The 18,838-nt window shown below is 30.4% G+C and overlaps 1 protein-coding gene across 1 annotated transcript in view; it reads right to left on the bottom strand.

Moving 5' to 3' along the window:
* The window catches only part of LOC126742177 (5-hydroxytryptamine receptor 1-like), a 205,051-nt gene extending 188,211 nt beyond the window's left edge, over nucleotides 1-16,840 (bottom strand). The window contains exon 1 of the mRNA XM_050448752.1: nucleotides 16,522-16,840. The gene's annotated coding sequence lies outside the window, so the exon portion shown is untranslated. The remainder of the gene's footprint in view (nucleotides 1-16,521) is intronic.
* Between the last annotated feature and the right edge of the window lie 1,998 nt (nucleotides 16,841-18,838).

The raw sequence follows: 18,838 nt of genomic DNA on the forward strand, positions 1-18,838 counted from the left end.
CTTCTTATGTGGTCGAACTATCTACAAACGAGAAATATTATTTCATTGCAATCGTAAATAACTCTTGGGTTTCAGGTGGTTTTTCATGCCAAAAAATGTCAGTGCTTAACTTGCAAACAGTGCCTTAAATCATAATTTTGCAGGAGTTACTTTTTTTATCCAAATTAAATGTAGAGTCTAACAGTTGACTTATTATAAAAAAAATATTTTATTACCTCGCAGATTTGAGGCAACAAAGTCCCTCCGTATGTTACGCCACTGGCAATTTTTTTTTTAAATTGGCTTCATCAATAATTGACAATTTACTATAATAACCTGCAAGCGAAATTTAATTAAAATTGAGCTAGTAGTTTAAAAGTTATCATAAAGTAAACAAATAATTTTTCTTAATTGATATTAAACATTTCTGAGAAAAATGTTATAATGAAAGTCTTCTATTTCTTTTTAAGTTCTCTATCACGTATTAAAATTGATGACCTTTAAACTGGACCACCCTGTATAAGCAACAACACACTCCTATAAACCCAAAATCATTACTTTGATCCTCACATGCCTAAGCAATTTAAAATTGATAAAACTTTCATAGCGGCGATATATGAGTGGTGCTATTCCAATACAATATCCAATAACTTCCAACGTCCCTAAGGTATTTTCTTCAGGGTAAAGTAAAAAGGAAACTCGGCACTGCATTGCCTTTATATTGTATTATAAACGGTGCAACAATGATTTTAATAAAGTGAATTTTTATATTAATGACGAAACGTGCTTAATAATAATAATACAATTTCCAGCTAAGAATATCCGGACGATTAGGGTGCATTCGTGCGACCATTGATCATGGAACGATCTATTAACAATATCCCTCTGGCAATTACCGATTGCCCCGTAACGAAATTTCCTGCCTGATCTAATTGAATGAATTTCCCTACGTGTATTGATTTACTATGGAGGATGATCTACCACCTAAAGGGAATTCAATTTAAGTGAGAAACAATCTAATTTTTGGCATGAAAATATAAATAATACTCATTATGCATAAAACAATCACATAATGTCTCGTACGTCGACGAAAAATTGATATAACACGACCAAATTATAACTGGGGATGTGTTAAACATTATTGGGGGTATCCCCGGGGGTTGAACGTGCGGCAATAAATTCACCAACAAAGTTTAGCGAGCCCTCGACCGCCAGACCGAATAAATCCTGGCCGAGGTAGAGTTTGCACCCGCATTATCCATTCCTAATAAAACAAAAGGGGTTTATACATTTTTGATGTGGTTAGTTCTCGAATTTTGATGTAATTGTAAAGGGAATTAGATAAACGGGAACTCCATGGGGATATTAATTATAGTTATAAGTGGATATGGAACGTATTCTAGTCCTGCTATTTTTAGATTTTTTTTTGGAGTGTTTGAGTTTAAAAATAAATATGCCACTCGTGTTTATTTAAATCCTAATTATTTATAATTAGTTCGAAGTTCGGATTAGTAATTTGAAATGAATTTTGTAAACGGTTCACGTCTAATAATAATTTAAATTACTAGAATAAATTGCCTGGCGATAGCTCACTAAATGGAAGAAATTAATACACAATCGATTAAACACTGCCTGAAATTGGAAAATACTTATGACCTCAACTGCCTGGAATAAGAAAACTACCAAGACACCTGGAATTATAAAATATTTGTTGAAGACTGCTTCATAAAAATAAAACAAAAAATTGGTGTTTTTGGACATAAATGGATCATCATTCTTTGACAATTTATAGAAAAATTCGTTTTCAAAATATTAACTTGGAATATATTTTTAAGTAAAAACTAATGGTTTCTTAACGAATTGGAGCAACAAACAATAAATTTGGACTATTTTTGAGGAAATTATGAAGGTTTTTTTTTTGAGGTGTCAAAAAATCGGGGGAAATTTACACCATTATGTTTGAAAGCCTCTAAAAAAAATCCCAATCAAGAATATTAACTTGCAAAGTTATTCATAATAGAAACTGAAGTTTTTTAAACGAATTAAGAGAATTTTGAATACATTTTAACCTTTTTTTGATAAAAGTGTGAAAGTTATTCAGTCCAAGAAATTAGGAGTATTTCCACCATTATTTTTGACTGCCTGTAAAAAATGTCCTATTAAGAATATTGATTTGCAGTCTCCTTTAAAATAGAAAGTTGAGTCTTATAAATAATTTGAAGTAATTTCAAACAAATTTAAAATATTGGTAAAGAAATTGTAAAGGTTTTTGTATTGGATGTCTCAAAAATTGCAAAAAGTTTCACCATCATGTTTGACAGCCTGTAAAAAATTCCTAATTACAAATACTGACTTAAAGTGTTTTTCTAAATAAAACCTTAATCTTTCAAACAAATTGAGGTAATTTCTAATAAATTTGGACCATTTGTAAAGGAATTGTAAAGGTTACTGTATTGGGTGTCTTAAAATTTGAGAAAGGGTTGACCACCATTTTTGATAGTCTCTTAAAAATTCCTTATTGAAAATATTGACTTGGTATATTTTTTGTAATAAATATTGAAGTTTTCTAAATAAATTGCAGTAATTTTAAATAAATTTGAACCATTTTTGAGGGAATTATGAAGGTTTTTATATTGGATGTCCAAAAAATTAGAAAAATTTTCAGCATCACCTTTAAAAGCCTGTAAAAAAATTTCATTAAGATTAATGACTTAAATATATTTTTTTTAATAAAAATTGAATTTTTTTTTTAAACTAATTGAAGTAATTTTAAACCAATTTGAACCATTTTTAGGGAAATAATAAAGGTTTTTGTACTATAACTCAAAAGCTGTATTAGTTACAAAACACTTATATAAGACTTTCTTGAAGGAAATTGCCTGTACTATTAAAATATTTTTATAAAAATAAATGTTCACCATTATGTTCGAAAGCGTGTAAAAAAATCCCAATTAAGAATATTAACTTGCAAACTTTAATGAAATAAAATTCTATAATGAGCAGACCTTATACTTGGCAGGTCTCATTTCGCATAAGCCAGTTAAAAGACGGCGCCAAAGAAAAGCTAACGATGAAGATGTAGTTTATCACTCATTCTCCTACAAATATAAGGTAAGTTGTATTATTGTTCTAGCTCATTACTTGTTTTACAGTAGTTAATTTCTTTCAAGGTTCGAGTAATGCGAGATAATGGAGCCAAAGAGATTCCCGTTTGCTACAAGGCAATGCTGTCGTTACATGGAATATCAGCGAAGCGCATTCAAAACATCCAGCAAAAGCTTGTTAAAGACGGACATGTTGGTGAAGATGGTCGTGGTCGACATTCCAATCGACCAAACAAGTTACACCAAGAAACTACTAATGCTGTCTTTGCTCATATTCGATCATTTAAAGGTAGACAGTCACACTATAGCCTTTACAAGTCGAAAAAAACCTACCTACCAGAGGAGTTAAACGTTAAGAAAATGTTCCAAATGTTTAAGGAATTACATCCGACTAGATCAATTTTATATGATGTCGCGCAGTGACACATGCAGCAGTTGCGATGAATATAAAGCAAAAATTGCAGATCCTTCACAGGCTTCAAACCTTGCTACATTACATGTGACAAATTAACACCTTAAGAAGGCAGAGGCTTTTTATCAAAGAAAACGATCTGAACGCAAAAGAGCTCAACAACACCGCCATATTGAAGCTATTGCTATGGATTATCAAAAGAACTTGCCACTGCCAAACATTAGCACTAATGACGTATACTACAAACGACAGTTATCGTTCTATTTTTTTAATATTCACGTTTTAGCCAGTGGTGAGGCATTTTTTTATACGTACACAGAAACCGCCGCAAAAAAAGGAGCAGACGAAGTTGCTTCTATGCTGTTTAATTACATACTCAATGAATTGAATCCCGAAGTTCAAGAACCATTTTTGACAAAACTGTAACTGTGTTTGACTGCCTGTAAAAAGTTCCTATTAAGAATATTTAATTTTAATTTCAAACAAATTTAAAATATTGGTCAAGGAATTGTAAAGGTTTTTATATTGGATGTCTAAAAAATTGCGAAAAGTTTCACCATCATGTTTGACAGCCTGTAAAAAATTCCTAATTACAAATACTGACTTAAAGTGTTTTTCTAAATAAAACCTTAATCTTTCAAACAAATTGAGGTAATTTCTAATAAATTTGGACCATTTATAACGGAATTGTAAAGGTTACTGTATTGGGTGTCATAAAATTTGGTAAAGGGTTGACAATCATTTTTGTTAGCCTCTAAAAAACTCCTTATTAAAAATATTGACTTGGTATATTTTTTATAATAGATATTGAAGTTTTCTAAATAAATTGCGGCAATTTTCAATAAATTTGAACCATTTTTGAGGGAATTATGAAGGTTTTTATATTGAATGTCCAAAAAATTGGAAAAATTTTCAGCATCGCCTTTAAAAGCCTGTAAAAATATTTCATTAAGATTAATGACTTAAATATTTTTTTTAAAATAAAAACCGTAGTTTTCCAAACTAATTGAGGTAATTTTAAACCAATTTGAACCATTTTTAAGGAAATAGTAAAGATTCTTGTATACTGGCTATCGAAAAATCTGGCAAATTTTCAGCATTAGGTTTAAGAGAATTATTTTACCTAAAACCGTTCAAAAGTTATGCATTAAACTTCCCAGCCTGCCGTCCCAAGTAACATCACCCAAAATTCTCAGGGCTATAACTCCAAAACTGTCACAGCTAGAAAATAGTTGTATAAGACTTTTTAAAAGAAAATTGTAAGGACTCTTTAAAATTACTTAAATCACCCTTTTAGTTGCATTGGTTCAAAAGTTATCCGTTAAATTTTTGACAATATCAATACTTGACAATATTGATATTGAATGAATTCAAGAGTGTAATGGAAGTCGGCTTTTCACATGATCGTTTGCTTAAAAGATTTCCGCAGTTAGGACTTTTGGAAGAAAGGAGAGATCCAGGAGATTTATAATTTTTACATTAATTAATTAATGGGTTATTTGAACACACTCCTTGTCTGTCAGCTCTATACGAGTTCAGTGTGACATATATATGTATTTTTTCAACTCTATTATTGGAGTTTCTCCGTTAAATATTTTAAATAAATAAATATTGTAGTATATTCGTCATTGAAGAGTATATAAAATTAAGCAACAGATTTATTACGATTTTAACGACGAGATGTGAAAAACGACCGGGTAAAGTGCCGCAGGCCCATAAAAACATTCATTTAAATATAAAGTGGTAATAAATTCAATAACAATCCGTGACCCTTTACTTTCTGACATTAAAGATGTGTTAAGTTTGTTAAGTAGGGTATTACCGCGTTTATCTCGACGATATGGAATCTGGATAGAACGTCCTATTAATCGTATTTTCGCGGTTTTCTAATCCATTTATTGCAATTTAAAGTCAATTGGGCACGTGATCATGACATTCCCATATATTCAATTAAACGTGCGGAGAAATGAGAAGGGGAGAACGTATTTGGTGTAAAAGTGTTAATGCGCATTCGGTGAAACCTAATTGAGTTATAAATATTATTTGACGTTATTCTTTGATACAGTTATGTTTTGTATCACTCGGCTTTTTTGGAACACTCTGTATATTTCTTTCAAAATGGTAAAATGAAATAAATTCAGTGAGTTCAAATTTCTATATTTTTGGAAAAAACTATTTTTTATAATTCATATTGTGTTGCCTCACTCAGTTTAAGATAACGTAAAGAATAGTGATAAAATGGTGTTTTTTCTATGTAACGATGCCAGAAAGACACAATTTCCAAAATATCCAGGCAGTAATAAAGCGGATATATAAGAAAAAATGGAACATTTCAATTATCATTTATCATTTTTATAATCCCATCTCGGTCAAATTTATCATAAAAAATGGTCATGAAATGAATGTGTTTTTGTTATGTAATTGATCATACCTTGCCAGAAAAACGCAATTTTCAGAATATCCAGGCGGTAATTTAAAAGTGAAAAGAGGATTAAAAAAAAGTGGAAAAATCAATTCGTTTAACCCTTTACTGCATGAATTTTTTGTTTTTTTCGAAAAAATTCCCAGGGATGGAGGAATACGCTTTATTTATGTAAAAAATACCAAAAAAATTTTTGTTTAATATTTGCTTTATTTATTTATAAAAAAATGGAAAGTGACATATATGGAACATTATGCAACAACATTATCATTTATTCAGTGTGGAACCTCAAAAAACAATTTCGGTCTTTATTAAAACACAAGAAAACTTTACATTTCGTACAAGACACAAAAGATTTATATTCACACAATGGAAACTTGCATCTTGATCTTTGTTGTTCACTTTATTCTGGTAAATGGTCAATACCATCAAGACGCACCTCTTGTTGAGGAATTTCTTTGGTAGGTCCACGCTTCTTTTTTATAGCATATAATAATAATAATAATAATAATAATAATAATAATAAATCATTTTATTGTTCCATAACATTTACATAGTTTATAATATTTACATACATATAATACTGGAACAAAAGGCTTTTTATTCAGCATTCCTCCCAAGGAAGGGGCTGTTAAAGCCCATGCATTGCTATACACTTTTCATTAGAGCACTCAAATAACCTTCACAATAATTCCTCAATTTTTGCCAGTAACCCAATTATATATAAAGTAGGCAAAAAGACTTACATTAAACCAAACTAACAATGTGGACGAATAATAATATTATTATCTACATCTACCCTAGATCTGCTAAACTCAATGATAAAAATCTAAATTTGCTAAAGGAGTTGCTGCCTGATTTTAGTTTTTAAATACACAACAGAAAAATTAAATGTATTAATTTTGAATTTATTAAGGGTGGAGGCTATGTTATATGAAAATCCCTTTTTGAAAGACTCTTTATTGTGTCTTGGGATTGTAAAAATATGTTTTCTTCGTATATTAAGATTATGGATATCCGTACGGTATACTACTTTCTTATTAAGATAAATAGGACATTTATATTTAACAATGTTATAAAAAAAGCAAGCAATATAATGTCTGAACCTCTGCTGAAGGTCTTCCTACTCTTCTTTTATATTCTTTATTAGCATTGCATAAAGAATCTGCGATGGCCATCTTGAAGTCCTTAAGGGGTAGGTCAAATTCTTTATTGCTGCGTCTCCACAATAACCAAGCATTTACGCAACACAAATCCTACATGTAAAAAAATATGCGTAAATACCATTTCTTTGATCGAATTTTAATCCTATAAAATCCCAACATGGCATGCAGAAGGTCGACGCTTCCCATATAATTATTGTAAACAAAAACACTTCAAGGGCATTCAATCATTTTATGTTTTCTTTTTTGAAAAATCTTTTTTTCTCACCACGAGGTTCAAAACCAACATAGGTAGAAAGGGTGGTCCCGACTTTATTATCATACCATGACACTGTTGCAATATCCACATTATGCGAGATATTTTTTCTTTTATTGTGCCACGACCAGTTTTTTTCATATCTTTTTCAGATGGTAATGTACATGGTATACGATTGGCTCTCACTGTCCCTAAAGGCAATATCCCTTCTTTATGTAAGTAAATCATCAAAGGTATGCTAGTAAACCAATTGTCAAAAAATAGTTTATAGTTGTGTGGTACAATAATATAATAGTGATATATGTTATTTATTTTCAAGTATCATACTGTATATTAATTTGTTATACAATGAATTATTATTATTATTAAATATTTATGCAATATTATTGCACACGTATGCACGACAATTATGTAGAACACTGTTTTTAAATAACTACTAATATACCAGATATCATCGAAGAGAGTAATATACAATGGTGTAAGCGCATTTGGCATTCTTATTTATAATTCCTAAATCGAACCTTCACATGGCGATCCTGCCAGTGCCAAACACCATTTTTTAGTGCATTTTTCTGTAAGAGTAGTAATTGTTCTATATGTATATAGTACAAAAAGAAAAATGTTTATAGTAAAACCGTGGTAAAAGTATGGGAGCTAGTTGCTGTAAAGTGTGCTAATGTACAGTAACATACAGTGTGAGTCAATATGGGTACTACTAACACCAAGCATGCTGAAGTTACGGACACAGGTGTTGTAAACTCCAATTTTATAGTGGAAGAACAAGCTATAAATGTCCCTATGGATATCCGTATTCTGCTGGATATAATCACTGTGGCTGTTGTAACCTTGGTGTTACTTAAAATTAGGAAGGCTTACCGCAGAAACATGAAAAGAGACTTGTCAAGAAGTCTTATGCTGAAAGCTCCAGTTGGTGATGTCTAAGTAAGACTATTACATAGTGGTTTGTGTTTGTGAGTTCGTGTTAGTGAAAGAAGAAACAATGTGTTGGTGTAGAAAAACATTTTAGTAAAACCTGAAAGCAGTGACATTAAGGACGAGCGATTAAACGCCACCTGTTTATTGGAAGATGGAAGAAGGAGATTTTGCATCCGTCCCAGGACATGGACCACACAAATGTTATATTATAGTTGGTATGTAATTTTATTTATTTGTGTATATTTAGAATAAGATTTTTTGGCTATTTAGCAGTTTTAAAATATTTTTGGGGGTAAAACTATTTTTTTTTGTTATTAGTTCATAAAGTAATCGAAAGTTATAATATTATAATATATTAAATAATATATTATAAAGTTACATATTACATATATATAATTGAATAATAATTTTTATGTTGGATTTTTGTTTACATTTTTCATGTACTACTATTATGTTAGATTTTTTTTACCGTAATTTAGGCTAAATTTAGTTATTTTTATGTCATCAGCTTGGGAAGAACTTTATACCAAGTTATCAAATTTAAAAATATTAATTACTAACGAATCAAAAAGAGTCTTAAAAAAAAATACCTAAATCAGAGGAAATTAAAAAAGAAGTTAGGGATAATTTACTTAAATACTATAATAACTTTGTGCAACTTGTATTACATGATTACAAAAATTTAAGTCAAGAACAGTATTTTGCTATTAAAAAACTTTTTTCCGTCTCAAGAGATAAAGTAGTCAGGGTATATCAAGTATTAAATGTTTCGTATAAAATACCTACATCGTGCACTGAACTAATTGATCCAAAAGTGATTGAGGAGGATATTATTGACAGTGAAAACTCTTCAGAGGGTTCAGACGAAGAAAATACAAACACTGAAATTAAAATTGAAACTGGCAAAATGGCGATGACTAAAATGGATTTTTTTAATTTCAACAGCAGGGTTTTGTGCAATGATTTTGATGGCTCAGCGGATAAACTTCGATCTTTTATTGACGCACTAACTTTAATCTAAGAAAATTGCGAAGGGCACGAAGCATATGCCGTGGCTCTTATTAAAACTAAATTAGTTGGTAAAGCAAGAGACCTTATTGGCGATAATGATACCATACCAATTATAATTCAAAAACTAACAAGCAATATTAAGGGTGAAAGTTCGCAGTTAGTTTCGGCAAAATTATTAGCTCTTAAACAAGGATCCAGCGATACATCAAAATATGCATCTGACATAGAAGCTTTAGTAACAAGCTTAAAAAGAGCGTACATAAATGAAGGTGTACCAGTAAATGTAGCAGAGGGTTATACAACTAATATTGCAGTTAAAGCCCTAAAATCGAATGCAACCTCAGAAAGATCCAGGTTGATAATGGAAGCAGGCACATTTAACACAACTTAAGACGCCTTGACAAAGTTTTTTAGCGTCGAAACTGAATCAAAAAATTCTACAGTCCTTTTTACACAAAATCGATTCAAAAATAGAGGAAATCCAAATTATTCCCTGGAACACTCTCGGATAACCTTATTACATTACTACTCATTCCTAAATTGGGGCGCCCGTTAGGAACTTGGTTGCTTTGGGATCCTGCAAAAAGGTCGAAATCGTAGCTGAACCCGGAAATTCCGCTAAGAACGAAGTTCTTATAACCCCACTTGTGAGGTTTCTTAGGATTATATTGCTTTAGTTGACTTCTAGCTTTGATAGGAATGATTTGCTCGTCTATAGCAAGGTGTTCCTCACGTGGTATCAATAGTCTCTTATTTGGGTAAGAAAAGGTCTAATTTTGAATAACTTATCGTGACCTGGTTGACCTCTTTGGATCATTTGACTATTGTTATTGAAATGAATAAAGCGTTTTATCGTCTCGAATCTATTGCAGCACATAACCTCAAAAACAGCAGGATGGCCTAATAAACCATTCCAATAATTTCTTGTAGAAGGCAACTGTATTAGAGAAGTCAAAATGCAGATTCCGATGAACTGTTCAATCTCATGACTTTTTGTATGGACAGGCCTGTGTGGCTGACACTGGATATTATACAAATTACTTTGCTCTATAATGTAACTTATGAGCTCTTTTGGGAAAAGGAATTTGAAGTATTCTACTGGAGTTGCAAGCGTACGAATCGAATCCGGAAGATCCTGACAACCTCTAAATTGAATTTCGTTATCGTTTTTTAATAGATTACCTTCGTGCCATTCAATATTCTTCGATATTCGAATTTCTGATAGGGGCATATCGTCATCAGATGAATAGTCGGGTTCTGAATCTGGATCATCACTTTCATCGGAGTCTATATTAGCTACAATTACTAGAAAATACTTTACTAGAAAATAAAAGCAACCATATAAACATAATTGAACAATACTATCGATGTGTACATTTTGCTGTGTAAGCGGGTACGTTCCAAATATGATACAGTATGCAGTAAAGGAATATAACTTAATTTTAGACAATATTTTTGTAGTTTGGGTCATATATGGCACATGATGCGGTAAAGGGTTAACTTATCAGAAAGAATAGCTAAGAAATAGTGTCTTTTCTATGGAACTGAATATACCTTGCCAGAAAAACATAATTTCCAAAAAATCCAGACAGTAATTTAGAATAGTCATCTCAGTTTCAATGATCGTAAAGAATGGTCATAAAATAGTGTTTTTTTTTATGTAATTGGACATGAATAAAACGGAGATAAAGAAAAAGTAAAAAAATCAATTATTCTTTTTATATATCGCCATCCAAGTCTAAATTATCAAAAAAAATAATGGTCATGAAATAGTGTTTTTTTCTATGTAAGATATACCTTGCCAGAAAACTACTATTTCTAGAATATCCAGACTATAATTTAACAATACAACCGGGATAAAAATATCAATTCTCTTTTTTTTAACACCATCTCAGTCCAACTTATCTTAAAGACTTAGCGCAGAATTGGTGTTTGTTCGATGTAATTAGACAAACATTACAAGAAAAGCACAATTTCCGGAATATCCAGATAGTAATTTAAACATGAAACGGGAATATTAGCTTAGTCGAAAGGTATATATTTGCAACGACATGCGCAAATTTGCTTAGGGCTTAAATGTCAAATTGCAGGGCTGTGCGAATACTTGTTATATTTACGAAAAAAAAACAATTTTTTCCATTTTTTTTTTGCTAATTACTTAATAGCATTTAACGTTTTCATTTGTCAAGAATCATTTGTACGTTGAATTACCTTTGATTGGACATATTAAACTTTGCGATATAGTGAAAATCCAAACTTGAACATAGATACAACAAAACAGTATACCTCACCTAGGCTCTTAAACCTAATAAACATAATCATTTTATTATGTCAACATTAATCGGGTCATAAAAGCCAAAAAAAAATTTAAGATAATTTTTACTTCAAGTATGTTCTATTTTTACCCAAATATTATCAAACAATTCGGTATTTTTCCAAAAGAAGATCGGCGGCACCATCGTTAAATGATCAAACGGGCGCCAATTATCCCATCAATTTGAAAAACCTTAAAATATTCCACTTTTTGACACCAAACATCCCGACAAATGATTAACTTGACCATGAATAGATAATTAGATAAACGACGGTCGTCGGGTCAGAGTTAACTCAATGTTTAAACAACAAATTGATGTTGCAGTATTAGGATCGTTATCTATAAGAAAAACCCTTTTTTTAACCTAACCTAAAAAAACAGTAAAACACACTTTAATACAGATCCTCAATGAACTTCTTTGAATACATCATTAATATTCATTGTGCCTAGTTAGTTACTTTAGCGACACACTTATCCATTTAACTTAAAAAAAGGAATTAGTTTTTAACACCACGACACTGACGTAACTTAATAAATTAATGCATGCATGAATTACGCAAACTATAAACATATATATTATTAGGGTGATAAACCCAAACAAATATATTAATGATGCCTTCGGAGACAATATTAATTGGCGCTATACCTGTTTTAAATATTATGTTATTACTTACAATGCGTTTGTTGACATTGGGGTTTTTTTTTGATATAGTACCGCCTTAATAATTTATGCAAATTGAATTGACTATCAATTTACAGTCAGAATTTCAGACAGCAACTTTTATTCTTAGGGAACAAGTGCCAGAGAGTCTTGAAATACTTTACATTTAAATCCAAAATTGATCCTATTGATAACTACCACTATGGTTAGAGAGTGCTCTATCAAAGGTTTTGTCTTCCTTCTTTTGCTGATTAATTAAAAGATCATTAAAATTTCTAGTGGTTTTTAATTATTGCTTACTGAATTTTTCAATATGCTCATATCAATATTTATAGTCTGGCACTAAAAAAATAGATGACTACAGCAAATATTTACCAATTTGATAAAAAAATGTTAATTCAGGTAATGTTCTTGATAACGTAATTTCGTGTTGCGCCTTTTAGTATACTGATACCTTTTAAAAGTCTGGAATAAAATGGGAAATTACTTAAGGCGTCTAGGAAAATGAATAATCAAGAGATGGTTATTTTGTTGGAAATTATCATTTAAAATGATTATTTTCTGAGCTATTATGAGTTAAATCAATAGTGACAAGAAATTTATAAATACAAAGATACGATAGAGTCGTGGAAATGACTCCGAAAACCTGTAAAAAGTGAATAATTATTTGGAATTCTTGAAGAATAATGCTTAGAATAAAATGAAAATTTAATTAAAACTTTTGGAAAACGTAAAAAATTACTGTAGGAGCCTAAAAATTCCGAAGAGTTATATGGAACTCTTAAGAGGAATAAACCAAATGCTTAGAATAAATTAAGAATTACTCAAAAGGCCTAAAAGGTGTAAAAAAACACTCCAAAATCTGAATAATTTTTTTAGGAATTCATGAGGAAAAAAATATTCCAAGAGTTATTTGGAATTCGTGCATGAGAGGAATAAAACATTATACCTAAAAGTCATGGAAAATTACATCGAGAGCCTAAAAAATCTGGAAAATTGCTTGAAATTTCTGAGGAATCAAGAATATTCCAAATGCCTGGAATAAAAGGAAAAATGCGAAAAATTATTCCAAGTGTCTGGAAAATCTAAAGAGCTATTTGGAATTTTTAAGAGGAATAAAAAACTATGCCAAATGCCTGGAATAAAGTAAAAAATTACCCAAAAGGCCTTAAAGACGTAAAAAGTGACTCAGAATGCCTGGAAAATGTAAATAGCTAATGAGTTCTTTAAAGGAAATTTAATTATCTTTAATTTTACTTATAAGAAAAAATAGTATAAGAAACAGCGAGTGAGATATCAAGCAGTATGTCCAGCTTCACTCCTTAAAGCAGAATTCATTGGATTTAGTTTTTAATCTAAAATATCTGGACTACTGTTAATATTATATAAAAGTTGCATAAGAGCTTTTTAAAGGAAATTTAACTGTCTTTAACTTTTCATAAGAGAAAAAATATCATTAAATTAACACCAACTGAGATATCAAGCAAAACTTCCATCCTCACTCCTTCAAGCAGAATTCATTGGATTTAGTTTTTAATCTAAAATATCTTAATCACTGTTAATATTATATAAATGTTGCATAAGAGTTTTTTAAAGGAAATTTAACTGTCTTGAACTTTGCTTAAGAGAAAAAATATCATTAAATTAACACCAACTGAGATATCAAGCAAAACTTCCAGCCTCACTCCTTAAAGCAGAATTCATTGGATTTAGTTTTTTATTTAAAATATCTGGACTACTGTTAATATTATATAAAAGTTGTATAAGAGTTTTTTAAAGGAAATTTAACTGTCTTGAACTTTGCTCCAGAGAAAAAAATCATGAAATTAACACCAACTGAGATATCAAGCAAAACGTCCAGCCTCACTCCTTCAAGCAGAATTCATTGGATTCAGTTTTTAATCTGAAATATCTGGACTACTGTTAATATTATATAAAAGTTCTATAGGAGTTTTTTAAAGAAAATTTAACAGTCTTTAACTTTGCTTAAAAGAAAAAATATCATTAAATTAACAGCAACTGAGATATCAAGCAAAACGTATATACTCACTACTTCAAGCAGAATTTATTGGATTTAGTTTTTAATTTGAAATATCTGGACTACTGTTAATATTATATAGAAGTTGTATAAGAGTTTTTTAAAGGAAATTTAACTGTCTTTAACTTTGCTTAAGAGAAAAAATATCATTAAATTAACACCAACTAAGATATCAAGCAAAACGCCCAGCCTCACTCCTTCAAGCAGAATTTATTGGATTTAGTTTTTAATTTGAAATATCTGGACTACTGTTAATATTATATAAAAGTTGCATAAGAGTTTTTTAAAGGAAATTTAACTGTCTTTAACTTTGCTTAAGAGAAAAAATATCATTAAATTAACACCAACTGAGATATCAAGCAAAACGTCCATCCTGACTCCTTCAAGCAGAATTCATTGGATTTAGTTTTTAATCTTAAATATCTGGACTACTGTTAATATTATATAAAAGCTGCATAAGAGTTTTTTAAAGGAAATTTAACTGTCTTTAACTTTGCTAAAGAGAAAAAATATCATTTAATTAACACCAACTGAGATATCAAGCAAAACGTCCATCCTCACTCCTTCAAGCAGAATATATATTCCATAGGCCTGGAATAAGGCAAATAATTACTTTAAATGCCTTAAAGAGATGAAAAATCATTTTTCATTGATGGAAGTCATTAGAAGCCTGAAACGAAAGAAGAAATGTCTCTAAAAGCCTGAAATAAAAATTAGTGTATTTCTAGATGAAATTTCAAATGCCTGAATTATGTTTAGCTATAAATTTCAATTTGGTCAAATTCAGGCCTGAATTCAGGTAAAGTTTAATGAAGTTTCCTCGTAATAACTTTAAAAGTAATTTAGTATTTTAAATCAAAATTCTCCACGGATACCTTTTAAATGCCTGGAATAAAAAAGAAACTGTTTTTCCAGAAGTAATTTCAAATGCCTGGAATAAACTCTTCAATTATGTTAGTTGTAAATTTAAAGTTGACGGAAATCAGGTCCAAATTCAGGTAACGTTTTAGAAAGTTTTTCCATGATAACTTTAAAAGTAATTTAGTATTTTAGATCAAGATTGTCCATGGATACCTTACAAACGACTGGAATAAAATGTGAAATTACTGTAAAAGTCCAGGAAAATGAATAATTATTCCCTGAATTCCTAGAAAAGACACAACAATTACATTGAATTCCTGGAAGAAAAACACTACTACAAATACACCATAGGCCTGGAATAAGGCAAATAATTACTTTAAATGCCTTAAAGAGATGAAAAATCATTTTTCATTGATGGAAGTCATTAGAAGCCTGAAACGAAAGAAGAAATTTCTCTAAAAGCCTCAAATAAAAATTAGTGTATTTCCAGATTAAACTTCAAATGTCTGAATTATGTTTAGCTATAAATTTCAATTTGGTCAAAATCAGGCCTGAATTCAGGTAAAGTTTAATAAAGTTTTCTCATAATAATTTTAAATCAAAATTCTCCAGGGATGCCTGGAATAAAATGGGAAATTACTTTAGAATTTTAGGAAAAAGAATGAGCATTTCCAATTCCTGGAAAAGAGATAAAAATTACATTGAATTCTTGGAAGAACACACTACTCCATAAGCCTGGAATAAGACAACAAATTATTACCTCAAATGTCTAAATATTATTGATTTTTTTTTCAACTTATGGAAGTCATTAAATAATTGATACAAAAGAAGAAACGCCTTTAAAAGCCTGAAATTAGAAGAACTCTTCTTCCAGAAAAAATTTCAAGTGCGTTTAGCTATAGAGTTCAATTTAACCCATTGAAATTTCGTATTTTGGGTCAGGATTGTCCATAGCGATCCTATATAGCCCCTTTTAGTAAAAACGATATAATAATAAATGGAGGAAAACGTACATCGAAATTATTCACTTTTAAATCCTGATCAAAAAAACTAAATTCTTTTTTAATTCAACGTTTTTGTTGCTTAGTCTCAAAAATTCAAAAACCCCTTATTGAAACGTTAACATATACACAAATTTCTAATTTATAGCTCGAACTTTTAGCAGGATTTCCTTAGTACAACAATAGGTAACGACCGACTGAACGGTGTGATAAATTCATAATATAATTACAAATAACCAAATATTTACTCATATGATTATGGCTAACGACAGGGCAATAACAGTGTCACTCATCATAATCGCTACATAAAGTACTAAAGCACACATAGGAAATACAAATAAAACGATTTAATAGACAACTTACATGACACCCTGTTGCTCTTCAACAATTAATTAATTATATATTTTTTTTAATATCCAAAAAGCCACAAATATTTTTCCCTTTTTTTTTACGGTCACTCAACTTTATAGTTCATGAATTTTTTTTGAAAATTTCACCCCCTCTCGATGCAAGCGAGACAAAGATCGACGACGACTTTTGTTTCTTTTCCACCCCTCCCCCGGATTGTCTTCCCTATGTGCGGAACAAGAAAATCCGATATTTGACGGTGTGAAATGGTGTGCGAGCGCGTTTTCCCGAAATTAATGCTCGCTATGCGAGCTCCGTTCGTCAACTGTTTCGGTTAGCGGGGTCCCGCGCCTTGCGCACTCTATATACCCGAATCAAAATGTATATGGTGTATATTCAATATAAACGGCTAAGGGATGGAAATTTCGGGGGGGGTGGTGGTCTAGGTAGTCGGGGCCGAAATTAATTTTTCAGATCATCCAGTATGGAGTTCCTTATTAATAAATGCGTATGACATACAAGGAACTTCTTCTTAAAGACGACTTGTAGTCTCGGCATACATACGTAGATTGATTTTTTTAGTTTTTAATTATTAATCAAACATCTCTGTATATTTTTATTTTTTTTTGTATGTAGCACTCTTTGCTAAATAAAGAAAGATTATTATATTATTATTATTATTATTATTATTATTATTATTATTATTATTATTATTATTATTATTTAAGATGAGTCCTAGGTTCCTCGCAGAAACCTGAAAAGATATAATAATGATCTCCTAATTTAATGCTCAGTAAATCCATGAGAATCGTTCGATAATTCGCAGGACAAAATAATATAGCCACGCTTTTGCTGGGATTTATTTTAAGTAAATGATCATTTGACACAGTTAGTAATTTGTTTAAATCATAACTCATATCAGCATTTGCATTAATAGAGTTACTTATGGGAAAAGACTTATATATATTTGCGTGTCATCAGCGTATAGATGATACTGACAGTATTGCAGTGATATTACTATATTTGAACTAGAAATACTATAAAACCAATGGTCCCAATATTGAACCCTGAGGAACGCCTATGGTTACCCGCTCTAAATCAGAAGATACTTTCTCTACAACTACCCTTTGAAACCCATCAGTTAAATATAAGAAAAAAATATTATAAGCGGTTTCCTCAAAACCAACATATTTTAAAATCGCGACTATCAACTTGTAATTTATCATATCGAACGCTTTAGTAATAGAACCAAAGCAGTTGCTTGGTTTTGATCATGAGCACTGACTATATCATCTATTATGTCACAAAGAGCAGTATTGCACCTAAATGCCGATCTAATACCAGATTGTTTTGAATTCTATTTCTGTTTAAAAATAAATTGGTTTGAAATTCCATTATTTTTTTCTAATATTTTTGAAAGCACAGGCAAAATTAAAATTGATCGAAAATGACTAAATTCGGTCGGATTAGCTACCTTGAGGAAAAGAAGCACATTTGCAAGCTTCCAAGTCTTGGGAAAATATGATCTGGTAGTTCACGATATGGGTCAAGAATGGAATAATAAAAAGAGAGCAAAGCAAAATTAATGTTATATTCAGATCATCCATTCTAAAAGCTTTTGATTTAATTTTCAGTATTAGATTAGAAACCTGCTCTTCTGTAATATTGTTAAACGAAAATTGATCATAAGTTAATTTATTATTAAGCTAAAACTGAATTCTTTCTTGTTTTGGTAAAGAAGCATTCTTAGAGAGTTGAGTAAAGTAATCATTAAGTTCGTTTGGTTTTTTATAGTTATCAGGTATTTCACTAGCATAAATCAAAATAAATCGTTTTCAAATAATGATTCTATGTTAACTCATATATATTGAAATGTTTTTTTCAGTTATGCATTTAAATGTCCAACGTATCCGAAATAAGATTCTAGGGTTTAAGGCTGTTTACATCTTAATTCTGTTTTAATCTGTCTCAGTAAGCACTGGCTGAAATATAATGAAATCACAAACCACAAATACCGAAAAGAAATTATTGATTTATCACAGGCAGTTGAGCCAAATGTTTCTTCTCTTCTTTTTTTTTTAAGGACAATAAATGCCTTAATAAAATTGTTGATTTCTTATAGGCAATTAAGGCAAACGTTTCTGTTCTTCTTTTTCTTCTTCTTCTTCTTCTTCTTTTTTCTTCTTCTTCTTTTTTCTTCTTCTTTTTCTTCCTAAGCACATCACCTACCTAGAAGAAATTATTGATCACTTACAGGAAGTTGAGTCAAATGTTTCATCTCTTCTTTTTTTTTAAGGACAATAAATGCTTTAATGAAATTGTTGATTTCTTA

This window comes from Anthonomus grandis, chromosome 11 (genome assembly GCF_022605725.1).
Source record: "Anthonomus grandis grandis chromosome 11, icAntGran1.3, whole genome shotgun sequence".
In the NCBI taxonomy this organism is placed as follows: domain Eukaryota; kingdom Metazoa; phylum Arthropoda; class Insecta; order Coleoptera; family Curculionidae; genus Anthonomus; species Anthonomus grandis.